Source organism: Triticum urartu, chromosome 1, assembly GCF_003073215.2.
Source record: "Triticum urartu cultivar G1812 chromosome 1, Tu2.1, whole genome shotgun sequence".
Classification (NCBI taxonomy): Eukaryota; Viridiplantae; Streptophyta; class Magnoliopsida; order Poales; family Poaceae; genus Triticum; species Triticum urartu.
In genome coordinates, this window is record NC_053022.1 from 451,002,622 (window position 1) to 451,024,060 (window position 21,439).

Below are 21,439 nucleotides of genomic sequence, written 5' to 3' on the forward strand. Positions count from 1 at the left end.
CTCTCTCGAGCAAAACATGTTCAGCACCAAGACTCCATGGGTGTTAGAATCATTACAATGTAATCTAGATTATTGACTCTAGTGCAAGTGGTAGACTGAAGGAAATATTCCCTAGAGGCAATAATAAAGTTGTTATTTATATTTCCTTATACCATGATAAATGTTTATTATTCATGCTAGAATTGTATTAACCGGAAACTTAGTACATGTGTGAATACATAGACAAACAGAGTGTCACTAGTTTGCCTCTACTTGACTAGCTCGTTGAATCAATGATGGTTATGTTTCCTAACCATAGACATGAGTTGTCATTTGATCAACGGGATCACATCATTAAAGAATGATGTGATTGACTTGACCCATCTGTTAGCTTAGCATCATGATCGTTTAGTTTATTGCTATTGCTTTCTCCATAACTATGCATGTTCCTATGACTATGATATCATGCAAATCCCGAATACCGGAGGAACACTTTGTGTGCTACCAAACGTCACAACGTAACTGGGTGATTATAAAGGTGCTCTACAGGTGTCTCCGATGGTGTTTGTTGAGTTAGCATGGATCAAGATTAGGATTTGTCACTCCGATTCTCGGAGAGGTATCTCTGGGCCCTCTCGGTAATGTACATCACTATAAGCCTTGCAAGCAATGTAGCTAATGAGTTAGTTATGAGATGTAGCATTACAGAATGAGTAAAGAGACTTTTCGGTAACAAGATTGAACTAGGTATTGGGATACCGACGATCGAATCTCGGGCAAGTAACATACCGTTGACAAAGGGAAACAACGTATATTGTTATGCGGTTTGACCGATAAAGATATTTGTAGAATATGTAGGAACCAATATGAGCATCCAGGTTCCTCTATTGGTTATTGACCGGAGACATGTCTCAGTCATGTCTACATAGTTCTCGAACCCGTAGGGTCAACACGCTTAAAGTTCGGTGATGATCGGTGTCGGTGTCAAGACCAGCGGATCTTGGGTAGGGGGTCCCGAACTGTGCGTCAAGGCCGGATGGTAACAGGAGACAAGGGACACGGTGTTTTTACCCAGGTTCGGGCCCTCTCGATGGAGGTAATACCCTACTCCTGCTTGATTAATATTGATGATATGGGTAGTACAAGAGTAGATCTACCACGAGATCAAGGAGGCTAAACCCTAGAAGCTAGCCTATGGTATGATTGTTGTATATGGAGTTGATGTCGTATGGACTACAACCCTCCGGTTTATATAGACACCGGATAGGGTTAGGGTTACACAGAGTCGGTTACAATGGTAGGAGATCTTGAATATCCGCATCGCCAAGCTTGCCTTCCACGCCAAGGAAAGTCCCATCCGGACACGGGACAAAGTCTTCAATCTTGTATCTTCATAGTCCTGGAGTCCGGCTGAAGGTATAGTCCGGCTACTCGAACACCCCCTAATCCAGGACTCCCTCAGTAGCCCCTGAACCAGTTTTCAATGATGACGAGTCCGACGCGCAGATTGTCTTCGGCATTGCAAGGCGGGTTCCTCCTCCAAGTCCTTCATAGAAGATTGTAAACACCAAGAGTAGTGTCCGGCTCTGCAAAATAAGTTTCCACATATTTCCATAGAGAGAATAATATTAACACAAATCAAATCTGCTGACGTATTCCGCAGTGCGTCATCACACTACGGCCAAGTCCTTTACTCGAATCGTTTTTACTTTTCCACCTCAGCATGTTTTGCGAGGCGGTTTCCTTGGCACGTCTTTTCAAAGCAGAGATCATGTACCCCTTTTATGGGATTCTCATCAATACGGACGTGGGTAACCCAACCGCGCCATTCATCATGGCGCTTGGGAGGCACGTGAGTTTTACTAGGCTGGTGGGGACGCACAACCGCATCCGCCCATATAAGGGGATAAGGACCCACCTTTTTACCTTCGCCTTCTTCCTCCTTTGCCTATCCATCTCCTGCGCGCTCGAGCTCCAGCGCCCAAGCCCGCACTTCCCACCTCAACCTTCTCCAGCAATGTCCGGAGCGGGAGGCAAGTGGATGGTCTCCTCCGCTACGGAGGGCCAAGTCAAGAAGCTAAGGAAGGCCGGATACCTGTCTAAGGACATCGCACACCAGCTTCCCGTAAAGGGGCAGCTTCTCCCCACCCCAAGGCCCCATGAGAGGGTAGTATTTCTTCCCCACTTCCTCCGCGGACTGGGTTTTCCACTCCAACCATTTGTCCGGGGGCTCATGTTCTACTACGGCCTGGATTTCCACGATCTGGCCCTGAACTTCATCCTCAACATCTCGGCGTTTATCGTCGTGTGCGAGGCTTTCCTCCGCGTCCGCCCTCATTTCGGCCTCTGGCTCAAGACCTTCAACATCAAGCCCAAGCTGGTGCGCGGCAGCCAAGCGGAGTGCGGAGGCGCCATGGCGGGCAAGATGGCCAACATCCTATGGTTCGAGGGCTCTTTTGTGGAGACCCTAAAGGGGTGGCAATCCGGGTGGTTTTACATCACCGAGCCACGTGATCCGAACTGGATCGCAGCCCCCAAGTTCCGATCCGGACCCTCCCACGCGGCTTATGTCTTGGAAAGAGACGGGCATGTCGTGGGGTGACGAAAAAGAGGTCACCGGATTGCAAACATGCATCCAGTCCCTGGTGAACAAGCCAATTCGGCTTGTTAATGTAATCCAGGTTATGCTCGTCCGCCGGATCCTCCCGTGCCAACAACAGGATTTTAATCTGTGGGAGTTCGACCCGGCGCAGCACCAAACCCTTAGCAGGCTCTTCGACACGACATACGAAGATGCCTGGAAGGTGCTATTCAAGGGCGCCGAGGCTCCCGCATCCGCTTCCGAGGACCGTGGATACAGCTCGCAGCGTCATGCTAGCGAGGTAAGCTATCTTCACCTTTTACAGGATGTTAAGCTTTTTTCATAGTTTGACTCTATGCGGGATCTAAACTCCCTTACCTTTGACAGGCTTGGCGGGTGATATCCGGACCGATTAACTGTCCAGCTCCGCTGCCCGAAGACCCAGCCCCAGCTCTACTAGTGAAGCTGCTGGTTCCGGCGCCTTATGTGGTGCCGGAGAAGAAGGCCAAGAAGAAGAAGACCACGGGGACTCGAAAGAGTGCCCGTAACGTGGTGGTGTCGGACTCGTCATCCGACGAGTCCGAGACGCCCTCTTCCCGTGAAAACGAGGAGGAGGAAGAAGAAAACTCTCCCCCCCCAGCAGAGGGAGGAGAGAAGAGGAAGGCCGCCCCAACAGGGGAGGCCGTGGGGTCTAGGAAAAGGAAGACCCCTCCGCCGGACCACTCCCCCGACGCCGAAGAGGGCGAAGAGGAGTCGCCAAACAAGGCCAAGCGTCCGGCGAAATCGTAAGTTCGGATATCAGAGTAACTCATGATGTTCCTTTGTTGCACAGCTTTCCCTAATGTCGAACGTAATTATGCATCCCGCCTCGGGCCGAATTCAACGAATCGTCAGGCGGCTCCCTGGACTCATCGGACGTGAACTCAGTTCCGCCCGCTGTCTCCCCCCGCATTGCAGACGACGCTGAAGTGGCGTCGCGACAAGCTCCGGGGCAGGAGGAGGTGGTCCCGGAGGAGCCGCAAGGCAACCTCCCGGACTCCAGGAGTGAAGGGGATAAGGCCCCCCAGGGCTCCAAGTCTGGCTTTGTGCCGGACACCGCGCCGGAATCTTCCACAGTTCCAGACCGCGGTAGGCGAACTCCTTCCAAGAGGAGCAAGACTTCTGAGCCGGCGGCCTCCGTCCAACCGGAGGTGCCGGACAATCTGGTGGAGGTGCTTGATGGTGCGTCCATCGATGAGGGGCATCGTACTATTATGAGTACGGTGATCCAGAAGGTTCGGTCCGCCAAGAGCGGACTGACTGAAGCTTGCGCTAGCCTTCTAACAGGCTTCGAGGTAAGTAAAAATATGTAAAAATATTACCGCATAGACAGTAGCCCCTGATGCTCTGTTTGGCGTTCGGAAAGAAAAGCCGAATAGAGGATGTATTAAATATCGCAGGAGTCTAACAAAAAAGAGTCAATATGCGTATGCAGGCTTCGCTGCTATCCACCGCCGCACTAACTGCGGAGATGGGTGTCCTGAAGCAGGACCTCGAGCGGACCGAGCAAGAGCTCGGCCTTGCCAAGCGGCGGCTCGAGGAGAAAGAAGGTAAGAAATACCTTACAGAAAAAGTGCCTATAAAAAGGCGTGATTGCAAAAAAATAACAGGATTGTACTGCTTATTGTAGGGGCCACGACTGAGGTGGCGACCCTTAAGCAGGTGCTGTCTGAGGCCGAAAAGAAAACAGCCGCGGAGCGCACCGAGCGAGACAGACTTGGGGCTCAGGTCGGCGAGGTGCAGCAAGATCTTCAGGCTCTCATGAAAAAACATGAGAGTTTGGAGCTTGAGTCAAAGGCGCAAGCATCCGAGCTCGCGACGGCCCTTGAGACTGCCAAGTCTGCCAAGGCCGAAGCCCAAAAGTCCCTCCAAGAGTTGGAGGAGATGAGGAAGATAGCAGCGGGTAAGGCATTCTTTATGCAAAGCAGAAATATAAAAGTAAACTACTTGTTACTTACCCGAATCCGGAGCTCTCCAGGGGCATTCGCAGATCTTCCCCGCAGCGTATCCGACGCCACTGCATTCTACCGAGCTGAAGAGGGCAGCTCGACGGAGAAGGTGTTCTGGTCTCAGTATTCTGAGGCCGGACACCCTGTGCCTTTGAGCGACCAGCTGAAACAGCTGGTCGAGCTCCACAAGGCGGCCGAACAGGCCATGAAGGGCCTCATAGTTCGGCTGTGGCCCTGAGAGGCCCTGCCTGGGAGCTATTTCGGGCTGGTGCGGTGGCTGGTGGAGGCCTGTCCGAGGCTCGAGGTCATCAAGCGCTCCGTCTGCATCGAAGGTGCCCGTCAGGCCCTTGCCCGTGCAAAGGTGCACTGGGGTAAGCTCGATGGTGAGAAGCTTGTGAAGGACGGGCCGCCACCGGGGAAGGAGCATCGCAAGCCCGAGAACTACTACAAGGATGTTCTTGCAGGTGCCCGCCTTGTGGCGGATGAATGTACCAAGGATGTGATTTTGGAATGAACTCGCTCATGTTTATCCTGTGCGCTGAAAACTTGTTCATATGCACTAAGCAATGCTTATTGAATTTAAAATATTACTTTCTGTGCGGCCGTTTATCAAAAAAAATTGAGAGATGGCCAGTCGTCAGCTTCTGCCCCCATGCCACTAGTGCTGGGGTGTTCGGGATAAACCTGAGCACTCTTTTTCCCATAGTTGGGTCCTTCGAGGGAGGCGCTCAGCACAACGAACCAGGCAATCGGACTATAATGCTTGAACACTCTCACTTAGCCATAGAACTCTATAATTTTAAATTTCGGCGAAGCCCCTAGTTCGGAAGACCGAGTTCGGGGCGCTATCCACGCCTTGGTTGGACAAAGCCAGCTCCTCGCTCGAAGCGGCATAAGTCTTTAGGGACTCGAAAAACCTCTCGAACAGCGACCGGTCTCTCGCCTCATCATGACAGTCAGTTTTAGCTTTCTTCACTGAGGTGCTTAACCTAGCTGAACCGGGGCACAATCGCAGTGGTTCTCCTAGTGCTACCTTAGCTGATATAGCGGAACATAAGGCACCAAAACATAGGAGCCGGGCAAACCCAACTATTTACCCAAATCATGATTCGGAGCCGATGCATATAGTGCTATAAGTTCGGGGTGCCGCACTTGTGAAAGTGTACGGACTTCTCACACCATAATGAGGGGTACTGAAGCCCCTGGCGTGTTTGCCGTACCATGGTGTACGGGTGCAATCATGTCATTTAATAAACATATATCTGAAAAGAGGATAATGCAAAAAATAGACAAAAAGCTATGCATTGTTTATAGAGAGGCTATTTATCAAAGCCGAATGATATAAATAGTGCGATAAGCAAAAAGATATTGGACTATTTAACATGTCCTGACCAGGGGCAGGCCACGGAATTGTATTCAAAATAGGTATACTGCTCGTAACAGAGACCACCTGGGAGTTCCATCATGCGGCATGGCTTGTCTGCCTCCCTGGATCTTGCATCGTTTGTGCGGCAGTCGAATTGCCGAACAGGTCGTCCGAAGGATGGAGTCCTGAAAGTAAGAAAAAATTAAAAAAAGAATCTGGCAGCCCCTAGTACGTTTTAAGCCGTATTTTGGGCGTGCTGTTATTGTGCCCCTTCCCCTGTGCCCATGGTATTTCAAGGGCATAGTTATGTACGCGAGGCACTGGTTTCGCTATGTCGCGAGGGCTGGGGTTGGGGCCGCATTGCTACACTTGCTCAGAGCGTGCCAGGCGGTCCTGCTGTGGGTTACTCCGGGCACGCTTGGCAGTGTCTGGCTTTTTAACGGCCGGACTGGAGAATTGCCTAAGAAGGCTACTTTGTACTTCCGCTGCGAGAGCCGCCGTGTGCTCCTCCGTACGGAGGGAGCGTTCGGTGTTTCCGTTGACCGTGATTACTCCTCGAGGGCCTGGCATCTTGAGCTTGAGATATGCGTAGTGCGGCACCGCATTGAACATTGCGAATGCGGTTCGTCCGAGTAGGGCGTGATAGCCACTGCGAAACGGGACTATATCGAAGATTAACTCTTCGCTTCGGAAATTGTCTGGGGATCCGAAGACCACGTCAAGTGTTACTGAGCCTGTACAGTTGGCTTCTACACCTGGTATAACGCCTTTGAAGGTCGTTTTTGTGGGCTTAATCCTTGAGGGATCTGTGCCCATTTTCCGCACTGTATCTTGGTAAAGCAGGTTCAGGCTACTGCCGCAGTCCATGAGGACTCTTGTGAGATGAAATCCGTCGATGATTGGGTCGAGAACCAATGCGGCGAAGCCGCCATGACGGCTGCTAGTGGGATGGTCCCTTCGATCAAAAGTGATTGGGCAGGAGGACCATGGGTTGAACTTTGGGGCGACTGGCTGCATCGCGTATACGTCCCATAGCGCATGCTTCCGCTCCCTCTTGGGAATGTGGGTTGCGTATATCATGTTCACCGTCTGCACTTGTGGAGGAAAGCCCTTCTATCCATTGTTTTTCGGCGGCCTGGGCTCCTCCTCGTCGTCGCTGTGCAGCCCCTTGTCTTTGTTTTCGGCTCTTAACTTGCCTGCCTGCTTGAACACCCAACAATCCCTGTTAGTGTGATTGGCTGGCCTTTCGGGGGTGCCATGTATCTGGCACAAGCGGTCGAGTATTCGATCCAAACTGGACGGGCCCTGAGTATTCTTTTTGAATGGCTTTTTCCGCTGACCGGATTTATAGCCTCTGAATCCGGCGTTGACTGCCGTGTCTTCATTGCTGTCGCTGCTAACGCGGCGTTTTTGCTTATTCCGACGTGTCCTGCCACTTTTGTCCTTGGTATCCGAATTACCAGGGTTCTTTGATAAGTTGTTACTGCGAGCTAGCCAGCTGTCTTCTCCCGCGCAAAAGCGGGTCATGAGTGTCGTGAGGGCTGCCATAGATTTCGGCTTCTCCTGTCCCAGGTGCCGGGCAAGCCACTCGTCGCGGATGTTATGCTTGAAGGCTGCTAGGGCCTTTGCGTCCGGACAGTCGACTATCTGGTTTTTCTTTGTTAGGAACCGTGTCCAGAATTGCCTGGCCGATTCCTCTGGCTGCTGAATTATGTGGCTTAAGTCATCGGCATCCGGTGGTCGCACGTAAGTGCCCTGGAAGTTGTCGAGGAATGCGGTTTCCAGGTCCTCCCAAGAACCGATTGAGTCTGCTGGCAAGCTGTTAAGCCAATGTCGGACCGGTCCTTTAAGTTTGAGCGGGAGGTATTTGATGGCGTGTAGATCATCGCCGCGTGCCATGTGGATGTGAAGGAGATAATCCTCGATCCATACCGCCGGATCTATTGTTCCATCGTATGATTTGATGTTTACGGGTTTGAAACCCTCTGGGATTTTATGATCCATTACTTCATCCTGAAGCATAGCAGGTGTGCGGCGCCTCTTTACTGGGCTATATCACGACGCGGCTCGGAAGAGCTATGCCTGTTGTGTTCGGCCCGGCCGAATTTGTTGTATCCGGAGTGAAGATCATCGTCACGTTCCGTAGGGTGCCTGCGCGATCCGTAGATCGATCTTGTTTGTCTTGCCTTATCCTCCAGTACATCTCGCAGGTCTGGCGCATTTTCCCGTGCCTTAGTTGAGCGGCGTTGGGGCATGGCTTGGGTGGAGGGCCGAGAGGCCTCTCTATCGCGGCCGCGAGGTGGCTGGTCTACCATGTTGTGCGCTAGTGATGTAGGTGCTTCCTCCTCTGATCGGGGTAGCGGCCTGCGCTTTGGGTAACTCTTGGAGGGGCGTTCGAGTTCATACTCTTCGGCTGCAAGGACTTCAGTCCATCTGTCAGCTAGCAAATCTTGGTCAGCTCTAAGCTGTTGCTGCTTTTTCTTGAGGCTGCTTACCGTGGCTAAAAGCGTGCGTTCGAAACTCTCTTGTTCGGCGGGGTCTGATGGTACGACGAATTCGTCGTCATCGAGGCTTGCCTCGTCTTCGGGGGGAGGCATATAGTTATCATCCTCGACCTCTCGGTCTGCCGCTCTCTCATGAGGGCTGGCTTCTCCATCTTCCTGGGCCGAATCTTGCTGGGGTGGGTGTTCTTCGGCGCTATCCGGGATAGTATTATCTCCCGTGCCGGAATCACCGTTTTTGCTTTGGCAGGATTTAGAGCAGTGCCGCTGACGCCAGCGTTTGGCTGTTTCTTGGAGGTGTGATCCCCCGCTGTTCCATCGCCATCTCCATCTTTTGGAGTATCCACCATATATATGTCATATGACGAGGTGGCCTTCCAGCGCCCTACAGGTGCTGGTTCCTGTTCGTCTCCTACATCGTCGTCCATACCGTCGATGTCTTCGGAGCCGAAGTCTAGCATGTTGGTTAAATCGTCGACAGTGGCTACAAAGTGGGTGGTGGGTGGGCTTTGAACTTCTTCATCGTCCGTATCCCATCCTCGCTGACCGTAATCCGGCCAGGGCTCTCCTGATAAAGAGAGAGACTTGAGAGAATTCAGGATGTCGCCAAAAGGCGAGTGCTGAAAGATGTCCGCGGCGGTGAACTCCATTATCGACGCCCAATCTGATTCGATTGGCAGGGGCGCGGGGGGTTCGGAGTCCGGGGAGGAGTCCGGATCCTCGGAGTCACGGGTCATGCAGAGTGCGGGGCTGGCGCTCGGCTCGATCGCCTTTGAGATCGCAGCCCCCGAGGTGACGTCCAACCGCTCATCCTCGATTGGCGCAATAGGCTCCGAGTTAGGGGTCAGAATCGGTGTGTGTGCGGCCTCCAGGGCACTGTCCGGAGGCAGAGCTAGATCATGCCCCTGGAGATAGTGCGGCACGCTTGGCCGTGGCTCGAACCCGTCGAAGATCAAGTCTCCGCGGATGTCAACCGTGTAGTTTAAGCTTCCAAACCTGACTTGATGGCCAGGGGCGTAGCTTTCGATCTGCTTCAGGTGGCCAAGTGAATTGGCCCGCAGTGCGAAGCCGCCGAAGACGAAGATCTGTCCGGGGAGAAAAGTCTCACCCTGGACCTCATCGTTGTTGATGATCAAGGGAGCCATCGGGCCTAAAGGCGATGACACAGAGGAACTCTCAATGAAAGCACCAATGTCGGTGTCTAAACCGGCGGATCTCGGGTAGGGGGTCCCGAACTGTGCGTCAAGGCCGGATGGTAACAGGAGACAAGGGACACGGTGTTTTTACCCAGGTTCGGGCCCTCTCGATGGAGGTAATACCCTACTCCTGATTGATTAATATTGATGATATGGGTAGTACAAGAGTAGATCTACCACGAGATCAAGGAGGCTAAACCCAAGAAGCTAGCCTATGGTATGATTGTTGTAGATGGAGTTGATTGCCTACGGACTACAACCCTCCGGTTTATATAGACACCGGATAGGGTTAGGGTTACATAGAGTCGGTTACAATGGTAGGAGATCTTGAATATCCGCATCGCCAAGCTGCCTTCCACGCCAAGGAAAGTCCCATCCGGACACGGGACGAAGTCTTCAATCTTGTATCTTCATAGTCCTGGAGTCCGGCTGAAGGTATAGTCCGGCTACCCGAACACCCCCTAATCCAGGACTCCCTCAATCGGTATTACGAGTTTATGTGTTTTGATGTATCGAAGGTAGTTCGGAGTCTCAGATTTGACCACTGACATGATGAGGAGTCTCGAAATGGTCAAGGCGTAAAGATCGATATATTGGAAGCCTATGTTTGGACATCGGAATGGTTCCGGGTGAAATCGGGAGTATACCGGAGCACCGGGAGGTTACCGGAACCCCCCGGGAGGTATATGGGCCTTAGTGAAAGAGAGGGAAAAGAAGCAAAGGAGGGGGCGCGCCCCCCAAGCCCAATCCGAATTGGGAAGGGGGCCGGCCCCCTTTCCTTCCTTCTTCCTCCTCCTTCCTTCTCTCCTAGAACCAACAAAGGGAAGGGGGAATCCTACTCCCGGTGGGAGTAGGACTCCCTTGGGGCGCGCCTAGAGAGGCCGGCCCCCTCCCCCTCCCCCACTCCTTTATATACGGGGGAGGGGGCACCCCATAGACACACAAGTTGATCATTGATCTTTAGCCGTGTGCGGTGCCCCCCTCCACCATAATCCACCTTGGTAATATCGTAGCGGTGCTTAGGCTAAGCCCTGTTCCGGTAGCAACATCATCACCGTCATCACGCTGTCGTGCTGACGTAGCTCTCCCTCAAAGCTCTACTAGATCGTCAGTTCGCGGGACGTCACCGAGCCGAGCGTGTGCAGGCCACGGAGGTGCCGTATGTTTGGTACTAGATTGGTCGATCGTGAAGACTTACGACTACATCAACCGCGTTGTCATAACGCTTCCGCTTACGGTCTACGATGGTACGTAGACAATACTCTCCCCTCTCATTGTTATGCATCACCATGATCTTGTGTGTGCGCAGGATTTTTTTTTAAATTACTATGTTTCCCAACACCGTCCCCCTCTTCCCTTCCCCCTATAAATAGGGGGTGGGAGGGCAGCCACACCCCTTCCCCTGGCGCAGCCCTCCCTCCTCCTACACCTCCTCCTCCTCCTCCGTAGAGCATGGTGAAGCCCTGCCGGAGAACCGCAAGCTCCACCACATCGTCGTGCTGTCAGAGCTCTCCCTCAACTTCTCTCCTCCCCTTGCTGGATCAAGGAGGAGACGTCACCGTGCTGTACGTGTGTTGAACACGGAGGCGCCGTCCGTTCGGTGCTTAGATCGGATCTTCCGTGATTTGAATCACCGCGAGTACGACTCCATCTATCGCGTTCTTGTCACGCTTCCAATTAGCGATCTTCAAGGGTATGAAGATCCACTCCCTCTCTCTCGCTGCTAGTATCTCCTAGATTGATCTTGGTGACACGTAGGAATTTTTTTGAATTATTACTACATTCCCCAACACCAATATGAGCATCCAGGTTCCGCTGTTGGTTATTGACCGGAGAGGTGTCTCGGTCATGTCTACATAGTTCTCGAACCCGTAGGGTCCGCACGCTTAATGTTCGATGACAATTTTCTATTATATGAGTTATGTGATTTGATGACCGAATGTTGTTCGGAGTCCCGGATGATATCACGGACATGACGAGGAGTCTCGAAATGGTTGAGAGGTAAAGATTCATATATGGGACGATGATATTGGGACACCGGAAGTGTTCTGGTGGTACAGGGTACATATCGGGTCACCGGAAGGGATTCCGGGCACCCCCTGGCAACTATATGGGCCTAATGAGGCAAGAGGTGGACAGACCAGCCCCTGTGGGTCTGGTGCGCCCCCATGTAGGCTGAAATAGGAGGATAAGGAAAGAGGGGAAGGGAGAAGGAAAGGCGAGGATTCGGCCTCCCCCTTCCTTCCCTCCCCCTCTCTTTCCTTTCCCCTCCGATGAATAAGGAAGGGGAACAAATTGGGGAGGAACCCCAAGTAGGATTCGACCTACCTGGGGCACCCCCCGCTTGGCTGCTCCGTCTCCCTCCCACCTATATATATGAGGGGGAGGCGCCTCGAACACACAACAACATCTGTTAGCTGTGTGCGGCACCTCCCTCCACAAATTACACCTCCGGTCATATCTTCGTAGTGCTTAGGCGAAGCCCTGCGCGGATCACTTCACCATCACCGTCACCATGTTGTCATGCTGATGGAACTCTCCCTTGACACTTTGCTAGATCAAGAGTCTGAGGGATGTCATCGAGCTGAACGTGTGCAGAACACGGAGGTGCCGTACGTTCGGTGCTTGATCGATCGGAACAAGAAGAAGTTCGACTACATCAACCGTGTTGTCAAACACTTACGCTTTCGGTCTACGAGGGTACGTGGACACACTCTCCCCTCTCATTGCTATGCATCTCCCAGATAGATTTTGCGTGAGCGTAGGGTTTTTTTTGAAATTGCATGCTACGTTTCCCAATAGTTGGGCACTGACGATGATGGGAATAAGGGAAGCTTCAACGCTATACCTCAAACCGCCCCTAAACATTTGGACTGCGGTGCCCTAACTTTTTTGCCAGCCAACGCCACATCACAAATGTTTGAGCGCCAATGCCGATGGGGCAGGAACAGGCGTCACCTTTTTGTTTGATGAAGACATCTCCTCAAATCTTTGTTAAAGTCTTCTTGGTGATGTTTAAATTTCCTCGTTGCCTTTTGGATTCATCTTCCTGCTAATAAATACTATTAAAGATATCTATCTTTTCTTGTTTTACTTGCTCAACACTTTTACCCTTTTCTTTTACCTTCTTGAATTCATTCATGTTTTTAACATGGTAAACTTTTTCTGAGAACTTAGTTGGTTCTTCAGTACACCTTTCTTTGTTGCAAGGCCTAACGTATGCGTTAGGAAGGTGACCGCCTCATCCAAGTTCTTCATTTCCCTTCAGAAATCAGCGAACTTCGTGTTCAACTTCTCCATTTCCTCTCCGCTGGTTATGTTTTCTGCTCCTTCACCCGACGCCATGGTTTCGTTAAGGCTCGTCGTTGATGAAAGGGAATTTCCTGCCTTAAGTGTTTTTGTGTTGATAAAAACACAATTTGCGGACTATCCGTGTACCAAAGCTACCCATGTATTATTATATGACACAAGATGGTTGGACACCCCTCCGGATGGGCAAGAGCGAATACGAAATTTCCAACGCATATTATTTCTTTGGTTGTAGAAAATCCGTACTATTAAGAGGGGGTTCACATTGGAAGGTGGAGGTGGAATGAAACACGTAAACTAATACATATTGCACTCATGATATAGCCTTCCGTTTTGAGGATAGACTCAACATGGCACCTGCAGGGTTCGGGTGCGGGTAATACTCACCAAAACCCGCACCCATCTCAATATTTTTCATCCAAACCCATACTCGCACCCACACCTCGGGTTTCATATTGCTCCCATACCCATACCCGGCTGGGCACGGGTAATACCCGCTGGTAAAAATACACATCTCCATCACCTTTGAATTCACATTTTACCACGTATAATTTCAACATTTTAGTATGCAAAACACAACATTTAAGCATGTATATTTAGCATTTCAGCCGAGGCGAAATGGGGAGATGGGGTTTGTGTTCTGTAAGTGAGACGGCGCAATGGGTGGGTGAGCGGGGGGGATTTTGTGTGCAGGTTGGGGCTGGGTTAGGCTAGGGTTTTCCTTTGCTAGTGAATGGCATAGGGGACCTACCTACAAGATGTACTAATTATATGCGGGTAGGCGGGCACATGGGTATGGGTATTGCCTCCCCATACCCATACCCGCCTTACCCGTTGGGTTCATATTTTTTCATTTACAAACCCATGGGTATTTAACTTTCCCAAACACTTAATCAAATAGGGTTTTTACCTGTCCGGTTCGCGGGTAGAGGGTACCCATTGACATGTGCAGGAGAGAACCTCAAGTCTAACTATCGCATGAGATTGCACCCAAGCGGTTGTATTGCTCTGTGCTCCGGTTGTACCACTCCCTCAGCGGATAGTGCACCTTGGAGCCCTTGTTGGAAATATGCCCTAGAGGCAATAATAAAGTGGTTATTATTATATTTCCTTAATCATGATAAAGGTTTATTATTCATGCTATAATTGTATTGATTGGAAACTTAAATACATGTGTGAATACATAAGCAAATACCAAGTCCCTAGTAAGCCTCTACTAGACTAGCTCGTTGATCAAAAGATGGTTAAGGTTTCCTAGCCAAAGACATGAGTTGTCATTTGATAACCGGATCACATCATTAGGAGAATGATGTGATGGACAAGACCCATCCGTTAGCATAGCACATGATCGTTTAGTTTATTGCTAATGCTTTCTTAATGTCAAATACATATTCCTTCAACCATGAGATCATGCAAATCCCAGATACCGTTGGAATACCATGTGTGTTATCAAACCTCACAACGTAACCGGTGATCATAAAGGTGCTTTACAGGTATCTCCGAAGTTGTCTGTTGAGTTGGCGTTAATCGAGATTCGGAATTGTCACTCCATATAACGGAGAGGTATCTCTATGTCGGGGGAAATGACACCTATGAGATCACGAGGAATCCCTTTTGCTACGGTTGGCAGGTGCGGAGCTGTGGAAAGAGCGGGATTGAGAGATCAACGCACGGGGATTATCCAGGTTCGGGTCGCAAGTGATGCGTAATACCCTACTCCTGCTGGTTTCTGTTTATCTGGTGTTTGATACGTCTCCAACGTATCTATAATTTTTTATTGTCCCATGCTATTATATTATCTGTTTTGGATGTTAATGGGCTTATTTATACACTTTTATATCATTTTTGGGACTAACCTACTAACCCAAGGCCCAGTGCAAATTGTTGCTTTTTATTGCCTATTTTAGTGTTTTGCAGAAAAGAAATATCAAACGGAATCCAAACGGAATGAAACCTTTGGGAGAGTTATTTTTGGAACAAACGTGATCCAGGGGACATGGAGTAGACGTCAAGAAATCAACGAGGAGGCCACGAGGCAGGGAGGCGCGCCCCACCCTCGTGGACCCCTCATAGCTCCATCGACCTACTTCTTCCTTCTATATATGTCCATATACCCTGAAAACATCCAAGAGCACCACAAAACCCTATTTCCACCGCCTCAACCTTCAGTATCCAAGAGATCCCATCTTGGGGCCTTTTCCGGAGCTCCGCCGGAGGGGGAGTCGATCACGGAGGGCTTCTACATCAACACCATAGCCTCTCCGATGATGTGTGAGTAGTTTACCACAGACCTTCGGGTCCATAGTTATTAGCTAGACGACTTCTTCTCTCTCTTTGGATCTCAATACAATGTTCTCCTCGATCTTCTTGGAGATCTATTTGATGTAACTCTTTTTGCGGTGTGTTTGTCGAGATCCGATGAATTGTGGGTTTATGATCAAGTTTATCTATGAACAATATTTGATTCTTCTCTAAAATCTTTTATGTATGATTGGTTATCTTTGCAAGTCTCTTCGAATTATCAGTTTGGTTTGGCCTACTAGATTGATCTTTCTTGCAATGGGAGAAGTGCTTAGCTTTGGGTTCAATCTTGCGGTGTCCTTTCCACGTGACAGCAAGGGCAACAAGGCACGTATTGTATTGTTTCCATCGAGGATGAAAAGATGGGGTTTATATCATATTGCTTGAGTTTATCACTCTACATCATGTCATCTTGCCTAATGCATTACTCTGTTCTTGTGAACTTAATACTCTAGATGCATGCTGGATAGTGGTCGATGTGTGGAGTAATAGTAGTAGAGGCAGAATCGGTTCGGTCTGCTTGTTGCGGACATGATGCCTATATACATGATCATGCCTAGATATTCTCATAATTATTCGCTTTTCTATCAATTGCTCGACAGTAATTTGTTCACCCACCGTAATACTTATGCTATCTTGAGAGAAGCCACTAGTGAAACCTATGGCCCCCAGGTCTATCTTTTATCATATAAGTTTCCAATCTATTTTACTTTGCAATCTTTACTTTCAATCTATATCATAAAAATACCAAAAATATTTATCTTATTATCTCTATCAGATCTCATTCTCGTAAGTGACCGTGAAGGGATTGACAACCCCTTTATCGCGTTGGTTGCGAGGTTCTTATTTGTTTGTGTAGGTACGAGGGACTTGCATGTAGTGTCCTACTGGATTGATACCTTGGTTCTCAAAAACTGAGGGAAATACTTACGCTACTTTTCTTCATCACCCTTTCCTCTTCAAGGGAAAACCAACGCAGTGCTCAAGAGGTAGCAAGAAGGATTTCTAGCTCCGTTGCCGGGGAGGTTGCACCAAGTCAAGTCAAGATTTGATCTCCCGTCAACAAGCCATTTCTAGCGCCGTTGCCGGGGAGATCTACCACAAGTCAAGACATACCAAGTACCCATCACAAACTCTTATCCCTCGCATTACATTATTTTCCATTTGCCCCTCTTTTTCCTCTCCCCCACTTCACCCTTGCCATTTTATTCGCCCTCTTTTCCACTCACCTCTTTTCCGTTCGCCCTCTTTTCCTATTTCTTCTTGTGTGCTTGTGTGTTGGATTGTTTGTCACGATGGCTCAAGATAATACTAAATTGCGTGATTTTTCCAATACCAACAATAATGATTTTATTAGCACTCTGATTGCTCCTCTTACCGATGCTAAATCTTATGAGATTAATACTGCTTTGCTGAATCTTGTCATGAAAGATCCGTTTTCCGGCCTTCCTAGTGAGGATGCCGCTACCCATCTAAACAACTTTGTTGATTTGTGTGATATGCAAAATAAGAAAGATGTGGATAATGATATTGTTAAATTGAAGCTATTTCTATTTTCGCTTAGAGATCATGCTAAAACTTGGTTTTCGTTTTTGCCTAAAAATAGTATTGATTCTTGGAACAAGTGCAAAGATGCTTTTATCTCTAAGAATTTTCCTCCCGCTAATATTGTCTCTCTTAGAAACGATATTATGAATTTTAAGCAACTAGATCATGAGCATGTTGCACAATCTTGGGAGAGAATGAAACTAATGATACGTAACTGCCCTACACATGGTTTGAATTTGTGGATGATCATACAAAAAATTTCTGCTGGATTGAATTTTGCTTCTAGAAATCTTTTAGATTTGGCCGCGGGAGGCACTTTTATGGAAATCACTCTAGGAGAAGCTACTAAACTCCTAGATAATATTATGGTTAATTATTCTCAATGGCACACCGAAAGATCTACTAGTAAAATGGTTCATGCTATAGATAAAATTAATGTTTTGAGTGGTAAGATGGATGAACTTGTGAAATTGTTTGCTAATAAGAGTGTTTCTTCTGATCCTAATGATATGCCTTTGTTTACCTTGATTGAGAATAATAATGAATCTATGGATGTGAATTTTGTTGGTAGGAACAATTTTGGTAACAACGCATATAGAGGAAACTTTAATGCTAGGCCGTATCCTAGTAATTCCTCTAATAATTATGGTAATTCCTACAAAAATTCTTATGGAAATAATAATAAGATGCCCTATGATTTTGAATCTAGTATCAAAGAATTTATTAGTTCGCAAAAGAGTTTCAATGCTTTGATTGAAAAAAATTTGTCTAAGATTCATGAATTGGCTAGGAAGGTGGATAGAATTTCTCTTGATGTTGATTTTTTGAAACTTATATCTATTCCACCTAAGCATGATATCAATGAGTCTCTCAAAGCCATGAGAATTTCCATTGATTAGTGCAAAGAACCGCTAGGATGCGTGCTAAAAAGGATTGCTTTATAAAAGCGTGTTCTTCTAGTTTTGATGATAATAAGGATGAAGATCTAAAAGTGATTGATGGGTCTCCTATTAAATATTTGTTTTTCAATGTGAATCTTGATAATGATGGGACTGGAGATGAGTCAACTTCAGTTAAAAGGCGTCCCAATAATTAAGAGTTTGTAGATCTTAATGCAAAAATCGGTAAAAGTGGGATTGAAGAGGTCGAAACTTTACATAGCAATGAGCCCACTATTTTGGATTTCAAGGATTTAATTATGATATTTTCTCTTAATAGATTGTATTTCCTTGTTGCAATCCGTGCTAAATTCTCCACATGCTTATAGTCAAAATAAAGCTTTTACCAAACATATCGTTGATGCTTTGATGCAATCTCATGAAGAAAAGCTTGAATTAGAAGTTTCTATCCCTATAAAACTTCATGATGAGTGGGAACCTACTATTAAAATTAAGACTAAATATCATGAATGCTATGCTTTATGTGATTTAGGTGCTAGTGTTTCCACGATTCCAAAAACTTTGTGTGATGTGTTAGGTTTTCGTGAATTTGATGATTGTTCTTTAAATTTGCATCTTGCGGATTCCACTATTAATAAACCTATGGGAAGGATTAATGATGTTCTTATTGTTGCAAGTAGGAAATATGTGCCCATAGATTTCATTGTTCTTGACATTGATTGCAATCCTACATGTCCCATTATTCTTGGTAGACCTTTCCTTGGAACGATTGGTGCAATTATTGATATGAAAGAAGGGAATATTAGATTCCAATTTCCGTTAAGGAAAGGCATGGAACACTTTCCTAGAAACAAAATTAAATTACCTTAAGAATCTATTATGAGAGCCACCTATGAATTGCATACCAAAGATGACAATACCTAGATCTATTCTTGTTTTTATGCCTAGCTAGGGGCGTTAAACTATAGCGCTTGTTGGGAGGAAACCCAATTTTATTTTATTTTCTTGCTTTTTGATTATGTTTAGTAATAAATAATTCATCTAGCCTCTGTTTAGATTTGGTTTTATGCTTTTAATTAGTGTTTGTGCCAAGTAGAACCTTTGGAAAGACTTGGGGGAAGTTTTAGTAATCTTGCTGTAAAAAGCAGAAACTTTAGTGCTCACGAGATTTGCTGCCATGTTTTACTGGAGAGTGTTATTAGGTTGATTGTTTTTGGAGATGATTAATAGACAAATTCCTCACGACCAAGATTTTATTTCAGAATTTTTGGGGCTACAAAAGTATTCGAAACCTACATATTACTACAGACTGTTCTGTTTTTGACAGATTCTGTTTTTCGTGTGTTGTTTGCTTATTTTGATGAATCTATGGCTAGTATCAGAGTCTATGAACCATAGAGAAGTTGGAATACAGTAGGTTTAACACCAGTATAAATAAATAATTAGTTCATTACAGTACCTTAAGTGGTGGTTTGTTTTCTTATACTAACGGAGCTCATTAGATTTTCTGTTGAGTTTTGTGTTGTGAAGTTTTCAAGTTTTGGGTAAAGATTTGATGGATTATGGAATAAAGAGTGGCAAGAGACTAAGCTTGGGGATGACCAAGTAACCCCAAGGTAAAATTCAAGGACAACCAAAAGCCTAAGCTTGGGGATGCCCCGGAAGGCAGCCCCTCTTTCCTCTTCTTCCATCGGTAACTTTACTTGAGGCTATATTTTTATTCACCACATGATATGTGTTTTGCTTGGAGCATCTTGTATGATTTGAGTCTTTGATTTTTAGTTTACCACAATCATCCTTGCTGTACACACCTTTTGGGAGAGAAACACATGAATTGGAATTTATTAGAATACTCTATGTGCTTCACTTATATCTTTTGAGCCAGATAATTTTGCTCTAGTACTTCAGTTATATCTTTTAGAGCTTGGTGGTGGTTTTATTTTATAGAAATTATTGATCTCTCATGCTTCACTTATATTATTTTTAGAGTCATTTAGAACAGCATGATAATTCGCTTTGTTTATAAAATTGGTCCTAAATATGATAGGCATCCAAGATGGGTATAATAAAAACTATCATAAAAAGTGCATTGAATACGATGAGAAGTTTGATACTTGATAATTGTTTTGAGATATGAAGATGGTGATATTAGAGTCATGCTAGTTGAGTATTGTGAATTTGAGAAATACTTGTTTTAAAGTTTGTGATTTCCGTAGCATGCACGTATGGTGAACCGTTAGGTGATGAAGTCGGAGCATGATTTATTGATTGATTTTCTTCCTTACAAGTGGCGGTCGAGGACGAGCGATGGTCTTTTCCTACCAATCTATCCCCCTAGGAGCATGCGCGTATTACTTTGTTTCGATAACTAATAGATTTTTGCAATAAGTATATGAGTTCTCTATGACTAATGTTGAGTCCATGGATTATACGCACTCTCACCCTTCCAACATTGCTAGCCTCTCTAGTACCGCGCAACTTTCGCCGGTAACATAAACCCATCATATACCTTCCTCAAAAAAGCCACCATACCTACCTTTTATGGCATTTCCATAGCCATTTCGAGATCTATTGCCATGCAGCTTACCACCGTTCCGTTCGCTATGACACGTTACATCATTATCATATTGCTTTGCATGATCATGTAGTTGACATCGTATTTGTGGCAAAACCACAGTTCATAATTATTTCATACATGTCACTCATGAGTTATTGCACATCCCGGTACACCGCCGGAGGCATTCATATAGAGTCATATTTTGTTCTAAGTATCGAGTTGTAGGTAAATAAAAGTGTGATGATCATCATTATTAGAGCATTGTCCCAAGTGAGGAAAGGATGACGGAGACTATGATTCCCCCACAAGTTGGGATGAGACTTCGGACAAAAAAAAAGAGAAAGGCCATAAAAAGAGAAGGCCCGAAAAAAAGAGAAATGAGAGAAAAAGAGAGAAGGGACAATGCTACTATCCTTTTACCACACTTGTGCTTCAAAGTAGCACCATGATCTTCATGATAGAGAGTCTCCTATGTTGTCACTTTCATATACTAGTGGGAATTTTACATTATGGAACTTCGCTTGTATATTCTAATGATGGGCTTCCTCAAAATGCCTAGGTCTTCGTGAGCAAGCAAGTTGGATGCACACCCACTTAGTTTCTTTTTTTGAGCTTTCGTGCACTTATAGCTCTAGTGCATCCATTGCATGGCAATCCCTACTCACTCACATTGATATCTAGTGATGAGCATCTCCATAGCCCATTGATATGCCTAGTTGATGTGAGACTATCTTCTCCCTTTTTTCTTCTCCACAACCACCATTCTATTCCACATATAGTGCTATGTCCATGGCTCACGCTCATATATTGCGTGAAGATTAGAAAAGTTTGAGAACGTCAAAAGTATGAAACAATTTCTTGGCTTTTCATCGGGGTTGTGCATGATTTAAATACTTTGTGTGATGAAGATAGATCATAGCCAGACTATATGATTTTGTAGGGATAACTTTCTTTGGCCATGTTATTTTGAGAAGACATAATTGCTTTGTTAGTATGCTTGAAGTATTATTATTTTTATGTCAATGTTAAACTTTTGTCTTGAATCTTTCCGATCTGAACATTCATGCCACAATAAAGAAAATTACATTGATAATTATTCTAGGTAGCATTCCACATTAAAAATTCTATTTTTATCATTTACCTACTCGAGGACGAGCAGGAATTAAGCTTGGGGATGCTTGATACGTCTCCAACGTATCTATAATTTTTTATTG